The following is a 9,772-nucleotide window of genomic DNA, read 5'->3' as shown; positions in this document are numbered from 1 at the left end:
TAATCGAGAACCTGATCCCTTCTCTTAGGATATTTTGAAGTCGGCTCCAACGGATCTAAATGTACTTAAGTGCGCTGCTTTCCGCATACGCCTTTCGGTACCCTATCTAAATGGAATACCGCAGCGTAATGTATGCGGGCGCAGCCGATTCCTGCACCGTATTGGTCGATCGGGTGCGATGCAAATTTCTGATTTAGTTGCAAACGCTAATGCACTTGGTCTGGCCTGCTGACGGTCGTCAGCAGGCCAGGATAAAATAAAACTGAAAAAGTGGAGCGAATGTGTGAGTTATTTGTTCTAAGGTACCACGAAAGCTTCTCGTATGGGTGGCTCTTTCCCCGAGAGAGATATCCCGGCCGGTAACATGTTCGAGCGTAACAGGTGTGACCGAGGCCCTCCACGTCCAGCAGTATAAACAGCAGGGATTACTGTCTAGTCCGCCAGAGCTGTACATTGTTCGTGCATATTCACGCACTGCGATAGTAGATTTGTCTCCCGGGCCGGGCTTAGCAGCCGTTTATTATGCAGTGAGGCGCTCAGGCCCATGGACAAGGCGGAAGTCCCTCGCGTGGGACACGCAGCATTTCTCCCAAATGCGCCTGAGTTGGAGTCAATCGAGGATTGTCGTGGCATGGTCAAACAAGATGTGCATGGAGAGACCGCGCCTGGCAACAGATGGAAGGCCGTACTATTCTGGTTCTGGCTACCATTAAAGAGGAGGTGGCGGGCAGCAGGGCGAAGGTAAAAAGGTTCGTGAGCCGCCACGCGGCATGGAGCGAGCCGTGTTATTGACTAATGTGCTGCACTTCACAATACTCTTATGTGCGTGTGTCAGGCTTCATAATGCCATCAAATGTAGTTCAAACATAGCAGTTCTTGTTGTCTGAACATGGTCTAAAAGGCAGAGATAACATATCTGATGATTTTCCCTATTGGTCCGTTGTCCATTCTTGTCATTTCCTTTATTCTCCTGTTCCCTAGTCATGATCTCCTAGCCCTATCTGTAAGAACTATATGTGGCTGCCCTAACACATATGTTAAATTGCTCTGTCTACACATCACTGCGTAGCTGATGCAAGATCTGCCTCTCATATGAAATCTGTCCTCCGTTCTTGCAGCTCAGTTGGTGAAACAAGGCTTGGGATTATCGGTCACAAATGTTTAAGCTTGCACTTAAGAAAACGAAAACACGCAAACATTCGGTTACCGCATTTGCAGTTATTTAAATGCACGTTTTCAATCCTAGAAGGCAGTGACGGTTATCTTACCCAATCTTATAGCTGCAAATTTGAGAATCACACAAGACTCATGCACTAATTTTCCCATTACCTAATCAGACACATCCTCCTCCGACCAAAGAAATGCAAATTCAACTATTTGCGATGGGAAGAACAGGATGTACGAAATGAAATGATAAGCAAATAGTTGCATCTACAAAGAAATTCGGTAGAGAGAGCTGCATATGCGAAGAAACACAGCGCCACGACATGCACAAGCGAAGAAATGCGATGACAAGAATGGCGTGTACGAATAAATGTGATGTGACCAATTCCGTTAATGAGGACATGCGATGCAAACAAATGTGTATTTGAAGAATGATATGAGAAGAATTGCGTGTGGTAAGATTTGCGGATGCAAAGCTTGGCGCCAAGAAAATCGGTCCCTACGAACATTTGCGTTTACGAAGAGATGCTCATACGTAGATATGCGTACGAAGAAATACTATGCGAACATATGCGATGGAAATGTTTGTGTGCCAAGTTTTGCGTACGAACAACATATGTCACGTAAAACTGTGACGCTAAATTATGTCCCGGAATCCAAGAAAGCTGAGCCATTCAAAAGCCTACAAGTCATGAGACAGATACTGCGGTGGACTAATCTCTGTACTGCATGTGAGGAGCACAGTAGAACCATGTGCTGCAGTTCGGTGTATGTGCATTGTCTGCGACCTTCTGTTGTGGGAAAAATTACCCATAAATCAGGTTACATTTGAGCCCTGATGCCATGTTTTACGATGAGAGTTACTTGAGTCATTGCCTTTCACGATGCGGCCCCTTTTTTCATTGCCTTTCAGGATTTGGCCCCTTTTTGTGACACCCCGAATAAAGCATGTAAGTGTAGGTGTCATGATTTTCATGGCATTTTTAACTTGTTGATTTTGTTTGTCAATTCGCATGTATTACAGTATTCATAAACAGCACCTAAATGCAACACCGGCCGAAATCAGAAGATCACTCTTGGGGCGTCACTGGCCACGCCGCTCCCGTTTTGTATTTGCATCGCCATCAGAGGTATATGTTTTTTATCTACGACTATTGCTTCATCATAGTATTTTTACCGGAGCAAGCCAAGCACGCTCAGCTGCCTGCTGTAGGCACGCGACAGACGCTACCAAAATGCCGTCCCATCCACCACGGTCTCGTTATAAGTCAAAAACATTACCATTCACGGGAGCGAATGACTTACAAGTTTGGTTCTGGTGATCGGTCGCATTGCCTTGTTCGAGCCGTCCACAGAACATCTCTCAGCCCATCGAGCCGCCCACAGAACAGCTCTCAGCCCATCGAGCCGCCCACAGAACAGCTCTCAGCCCGTTGAGCCACCCATAGAACATCTCTCAGCCCATCGCACGGATGGCGTCATTGGTCACAGCCATGCCAAACTCAAGCTTCTGAACAGACACGCCACTATTATAAACGATGTGGGTCTGTCTCCTGAGAGGTATTACCACATTGCATTGGCATTTGTTGGTACCTGTAACGACAAATGCAGGACTGAATCTGAAAACTAGGTATCTGATATGCCCAAATAATGATCGACCAACTGACTAATCTGCGCCTCGAGGGAACGCACCACGCGGCAGGATGCTAAGCTTAGCCTGCGCCGGATGCGCTCAGAGCTAGGTAAAATGCGGTCACAGTATCGAGCTGTGCAGACATCGAAAACAGTATGCCTTAAGGCCAGAGGGCACACAAGCGGCACCTTTACAATGGCTTGCCACAGCTTCTTTTCACAATTATGGCTGCGACACTTTGTTACGGGTGATAAGTTAAGCGATTAGGTCCAAGTGCCTGGAATCTGTGTTGTCCGTGTGTCTCTCACAGACCACTGGCTCGTTTTTAAGAACACCCCTATGTGTAGATGAGTTCTTAAGTTCAACACAACACAATGTAATCTAATGCAAGGCAATATCAGTTATCCGCATTCTACATTTTCTATGAGGCGTAACAGCCAAAAACCACAGCATGTTATATTAAGTTATAGCAACACCGCTTTCGATGGAAAGTAGCCTGTGTTGGTATTCTTCACAAAACCAACAAATGCCATCATCCTAAGCTCGACCGTCACGAAATCGGTGCGTCTTCATAGAGTGCAATACACGACACGACAATGCAATACACGCGCCCGCCCGCGTCGTACAGCCGGAGCAGTTCCGCTTCAGCCATCGAGGGGCGGCGAGTGTCCGCAGCGGGGAGGCGAGGTGGGGCGCAGCGGCCGGCCGGGCGCCTCCCCTCCTCTGGAGTTCGTCGGAGACACGCCCCACTGCCGCTCAAAGAGTGCCACCGAGCCGCGTCAGCTTTCCCACCAAGTAGCTCGCTCGGACAAAGCTTGCAGGGGGCGCGGCCGCGCCGGCCGTGACGGCCGGCGCCCCGCCCGCCGGCCGCCTTTTGGCCCGGCGGCGGCGGCGGCGACGCGGCGCCCGCTGCCGGGACCGGCGCCGGCGGCCGAGTGTGCGGCGGTCGAGCCCTGTCACGCCTCGTCGCCCGGTCAACAAAGCGACCGCGCGAACAATGCTCGGCAAGGTCCGGCACCCACCCAGATGGATCCCTGGCAGATCTGGGTTAATGAAATATGCGCCGCCCGGCCGGCCGACGACCGCCAGCCATTTGACGCCGCGAGCCACGCGCGCCAGGTGGTAATTGTCGTACTGTCGTGCAGCGAGTCACCACACGGCACGGGCAACAGTGACGGGGCGGCAGCTGAGACAGGTTTGTCACGGGCTTCCGGGCATCGGCTGGGTTTCCTCAGCAACGGTCGCTACCTCAAAGGTAAGCCGACGGGGTTTGCACGGTGGTTTTGGTGCCAGTGTAGTTTGTTAGTTGTGATTTGGCGTGATTTTGTACCGTCTAGGTGTCCTTGTTGCGATGCCATCAATAAAACTTTGCTATAGATCGTCTTCCACATAGCGATCAAATGGTGTTTGGGAGTCTCTTGTGCTCCGAAATCGATCATGTGTTGATGCGTTTTTCTTTTTTGCAATTTGACCATACACTTGCTCAAAAGTGTGCATGGTTGTGTAAGGCAAGTTATCGACTGTTCTTTACCTCCTTATCATCTAATTTGGATTTCCTCGAAGTTCAACAGAGCCTCACCCTCGCAGCCCTCCATCCAAGCGCCAGAAACTCACAGCTCACCATTATTTGCAGGCAAAACACGTATAGCTGTGCTTGCATATTCCCAGTGAGATTTCACGACTGTTTGGTCTGTGACAATACTTGGACCTGCTCTTGGTACGACACACGAACTGTAAATGGGATTGTTACAGCACTGTATTTGTACGCCGTTTGGTCGACCATATCTTCTTTACGATGACCAGGAAAGCCGCCACAAAGTTGATGCATTAGATTGTGTTACTTAAACCTGGCAATGAGAAGGCATCACAGCACAGCTGGCTTCCAAAGATAATGTGTGCGCTATTCTCTTCGCCTTGATCACCAACAGGTAGACTGCTGGCCTCAATCGCAGCCAGCTGCACACTGACGCCCTGTGAGGCATGTGACGAGCGAAGCAGTACCAAATATCAATGTCACCTGTTATCACGTAGACCATCAATGCTATGAAGCATCCGCTGCATGTAACATCTTGCCCGTAGTTCGAAAGGGTTTAGAACACTTAAAGGCCTGAGGAAGGAGATGTGGTTTATGGTGGTGGGAATGTCAAGTATCACTGACATAAAGTTAGGTGAACGAATCGCTGGTTGGCAGGGGCTGAACTGTGTGTGTAAACTGTAGGCATGTGCAATATTTAAAACATCACGGTAGTACAGGCGCGTAACATTGTCACAATCCGTCATGATACGCTGCTTTGCATGGTTTGCGTCACGATTTCACCAACAGCCTTCTAATGCTCCCTAGATCTGTAGACAGAATTCCAAAGACTTATTTCTCTGACGGAAACGATATAACTAGGACGGTGTCACGTCATCTCTCCGGCTGATTCCACCAACTTTTGGTGAAGTGAGGAAGTCACACATTCTGTGGGGATATGCCTGGCATCTTATTTGTATGCTACAAACGTGCATTTTACGCGAGCTTTGACGATTAAAGTACAGCGGGTACCATTGGTTCCTGGCGCAATGTAGGTCAGGAGGTGTCGAACTTTCTCACGGGTATTAAACCTTTTGGGATTGGTAGATTTCTGGGATTAGCGCCAACGCCAAGCACTTGACTGTGCGCTTGTTGTGTGAGCTCTGGCCTCTACCATACGATCGCGCAATTCCATGTCAGCGGCAGAATTTAGAGGCGAAAGCGCAACGTACCGCAATGCTCGGCACGGGTTTGTTCTGCCCTCCGACGTCACCTGACCTTTAGCACCGTTGCTGCCACCGGCCGCGAGCCATACCGGCCAAGGGCAGAGCGAACGCCTAAAGCGACTCGAATCCACCCCGCCACGGTTGGGTGGATCGGAAAGCAGGTGCTCAGACCAACAGAACCATCGGGATGGGCAGAGTGGTGACCGCACCGTATATGAATAGTGACTGTACCGAAAAAATGGTTCGGCAATGACAGAGATGGACAAATATATTGTGCACGCAGCGCGAGCCGTGCGGCCAATTTTTCACGTTTACGTGTATACCCAGATAACGGCTACGGTCATTAAGCAGCGCAACCACACGTAGCTGCCGGTATTATCAGCAGAGCCTCTCCAATGCTTGGACGAGTGGGTGGGGTAAATCTGCACGCGCAGTTCCGGAACCTGATCCTGAAAGACCTTACATGAGACAGGCGCCTCAACTAGGATCCAACCCTCCAGGGACGTAGTCTGCCGAACTGACTTAGCACCACATCGCCCGGTCGAGGGCAATGACATAGGGGCGTGTATCGTTCACACGTGCAGTGCAAGCGCATTACCACTCCGCGCCAGAGAAGGCTCGCCTGACTAAGTTGCCCTGGCGCCCCGCTGTCTTGTGAGGCCAAAAACACGCCAGCGGGAACCGAGGCACGATACTTGGACCAGGCAGTGCGCGAGCTTCTCATGCGTGCGTCGAGCCAGCGACCTCCTCACTTTTGACTGTTTCGGATTCCCAAAGCGTCGCTCGCCTACCAAGCTCGGCGATCGCACATGGACGTGCTGCTGACACGAAGTGGCTCGCCCCAGAGCTAAGCCCGCGTCTGACGCCCATGCCGAACGCCACAGGAGCCCTCGGCCCCCGTGTATCCTGAATCGCGTCTGTGACCGTGTTATCAACGGCGAGCGGACCGGTGCCCCCTCCCCCCCGTTTGGCCTGCAGGTGTGAGAGTGCAATGTTGCAGACCTCTAGAGGGGGGGGGGGGGGGGAGAGACGCGTGCCACCAGGAGCCGCTCTGCCCGAGAGGGGCGTTTCAGTCTGTCCGCCGAGCCGGCGCACTTCAACGGTGAAAGTCTAGTGGCATTGACTCGGCCATTAAGGCTTAGCTTGCCGGGTTGCTTAGGCACACAGACAAGCGCGGAGGCACTCACAAACGGCCGGCCCTGTACTTTTCAAAGCGACCGCCCGGTGTGAAATGTCAATATGCTATATGTGCGTGCGCTACATGCACATAGAGTACCGATTTCAGCGATTTCAACTTCGAGCAAACACTGCGCTGGAGGCAACGCAGCATGTACGAGCATTGGCAAAGCCGTGACTGCAAGCTCCTAAAAGAGTATGAGTACATGCAATTTAAAGAACTTCGGGAACACCAAGCAGTATGTCTAACATAGCCACTCTGTGAGAGTATTCCGCCATTGGCAGATTCCCGAACCAATACGTGAGAGGACTAGGTAACGCGTGGCGCCGCCAACATTGTGGCTGATCGAACCCGAAGAAAATAGGCATGCTGATGATGTCCGCGTGCTCTGACATACGAGTTAAGGTCCATGAAAAGTCATGATGATGAGTCCATTATCAGGCATGGCTATGAACAAATTAATTATGGCCAAACGTGACCACGTGCGCCTTGTGTCATCCAGCTATGTGCTAAATTTGGCCGCTGCAGGTCACCGCATTGTCGGCTCACCCCACTCACAGCGTGGGAGTGTAGGTATCTGCGTCAGGATGCTCCAGAATAACACCTTTCGGAAAATGAGTTGATGCTTATGGATAATCTGGCTATCTGGCTCAAGGCGAACTCGGTCGCAGTATTTTTTGGAAGTCATGCATGTTCAGTGTGCACACAAAGGGCTTGAAGTTTTAAGCCATTTTTTCTTTCAGTGAGTCAGCATGGCGTTCAACGTGGACATAGATATCGACTAAAAGTCTTAAAACAAAGCGCTTGGCATGCTATCCATGCTGATTTCACTCTTTGAACCATAGCATCTAGCTGGCGGTTCACTTCAGCGAAAATGAATAAGAACAAGAGTGAAGCAGTTTCAGCAATATGATAAGCCTGCCTGCCTGCTATGATCAAGTGACAAACGTGGTCTGTAATATGGTGCAAAAACATGAAATCAGCATGGTATGAGACTGCTATGAGGTTTGGTTCAAGCGTCAATACCGATGTTAATGCCCATTTTTTGTAACGCTTTGCTGGCCCAATCAGAGCAAAAACGGCTTAAAACTACCAAACTTATAGCTCTTTGTTCACCCCATAAGCATGCATGACCTGTGACAAAAATGCCACAGCGGAGCTCGCACTGATTCCAAAGAACCGGACTAGCCCAGAGTACCCATACTTCTCAAAAAAGCTATTCCTAGCGACTCGAATGCGTGCGCAGGTGAAGGCCCTGTGGTTGAGAGCATGAAGGCCCAACACGCGCAACGGCGGGGTTCAAATGCTGCTGGGTCCAACGAGCCGGACTCTAGACCGCTGGCAGACTTCAGACTTCAGACTACTCGTATGCCATCAGCCCAGTCACCATTGCAGGAGACACAAGTCGCAGCGTGTGTGTGTGTGTCACCTAGCGCAGCTATCTTATACAACAATGCGTTCGATTATGCTCCCAAACCCCGAACACTAGAAAGCTTGCCAGCTCCGTTATTAGCGCGCCCCACCAAATATGTGAAGAGATGAAAGCAAGTCTGCGGTTTCAAAGCCTGTCATTGAACCCAACTGTGCTCCCACGAAAGGTGTACAGCGATGTGATTATAATTCTCCGTGCACAGACACAGCACGCTAGAAAACTTCATGCTCGGGACGCCACCCGTTCAACGGCAATGACATGGGACACGAACATCTCGCACGTACAGTGCGAGCACACCGACGTCTAACACGGGATGACGCCTCTCCTAACAGGGCGTGCTGGCACTCTGGAATTGTTGGACACCGATAACACGACCACAGCACAGTTGAGGTGTGACGCCTGTGGTGCAAACTCTTCACACACGCGAGTGCAGGTCACTGACCTCACTCTGTTGTGGCGACAGATTTCCCCAGAAGTCTGTCACTCGCGACTGTTTGACAGTCGCTGCTCGACACGTTGGCGCCCCGGAGGTGCTCTAGTCCAGGACGACGATGGCGATGACTATGGCGCCTGATGATGACGATGAGGATGGCGACGATGATGGCGATGATACGATAGCGTCTGACCTGACGGAAACAACCTTCATCGCTCGCGGATGATACCTGATACCTTCAAAAGGATCTTAGGTTACGTCAGCCAGAAATTACTCCCACTGGCGTGGGGAAGGATCCGTGCAACCGTTCGGTTGACCTGCACCTGCCACCTGTCTCGATTGGAATGTGTTCCGGTCTCAAATGAGAGCAAAGTGTTTTGTGTTGTGCATATCCATTGCCTTCTTGGAATTCGGTTTGGGAATTTGGAATACAGTTTCGGTGACATCTAACTGACCTACCGAACGGATACGATTTAAAATATTCGGCCTGAAAACCACGTTCTCGTCCTTAGGCATTCGTTTCGAACGTTTATATATTTAGCTGCATGCCTTTGAAGAACGCCGGGCCGACTCGAAGAGCAGCCTTTCGCCCGTTTCTCGGCCGTCGCCTGTTTCTTGGTCGTCCACTCGGATTCCATTTCACCGCGACCGGCTGTCAGCTAGACATCGGGCATCTCTCGCATGACGTCACGCTTCTGGACCGGCCGGGCGGCCCACAAACAGGCCCAGAGAGGGCACGCGGCGCGCCCGTCCTTATCGGACGCGGCGGGGTCGGACCGGTCACCGGCGCGGGCCTGCGCCCTGAGGCTGCCGGACATCTACCCTGGACGGCGCGCCAGGCGGGCTTCACTCGGCTCCGGACCTTCCGTGATATCGTCCACGCTCCCGCCGCCATCCACCGTCACAGCATGGCCTCCTTCGACGCCGCCGCCCTGGCGCAGGACCTGATCGACCCGCGCTTCCTCATCATCAACGGCTCTAACCAGGAGACGCTGCAAGCGCTGGCCACGTCGGCGCTGATGCTGGTGCTGCTGCTGCTTCTGCTGGGCTTGGTGCTGACGCTGTTCACCAGCGAGCAGTCGGCGGCGCCGGCCGTCCACCACGGCTACCAAGACTCGTACCTGAGCTACGATAATCACTACCAGGCCCGCTCGCTCGGCCCCGGTGAGTTTACTACCAGGCCCGCTCGCTCGG

General features: G+C 51.7%; 1 protein-coding gene across 1 annotated transcript in view; it reads left to right on the top strand.

The window, feature by feature from the left end:
- The first annotated feature begins 3,908 nt into the window (after nucleotides 1-3,908).
- The window catches only part of LOC119096358 (uncharacterized), a 32,786-nt gene continuing 26,922 nt past the window's right edge, over nucleotides 3,909-9,772 (top strand). Inside the window, exon 1 of the mRNA XM_037219209.1 lies at nucleotides 3,909-4,052. The gene's annotated coding sequence lies outside the window, so the exon portion shown is untranslated. The remainder of the gene's footprint in view (nucleotides 4,053-9,772) is intronic.

This window comes from Pollicipes pollicipes, unplaced genomic scaffold (genome assembly GCF_011947565.3).
Source record: "Pollicipes pollicipes isolate AB1234 unplaced genomic scaffold, Ppol_2.1 Scaffold_4295;HRSCAF=5057_pilon_pilon_pilon, whole genome shotgun sequence".
Classification (NCBI taxonomy): Eukaryota; Metazoa; Arthropoda; class Thecostraca; order Pollicipedomorpha; family Pollicipedidae; genus Pollicipes; species Pollicipes pollicipes.
Note: the sequence above shows the minus strand (reverse complement) of the source record. Positions and strands in the feature narration are given on the sequence as shown.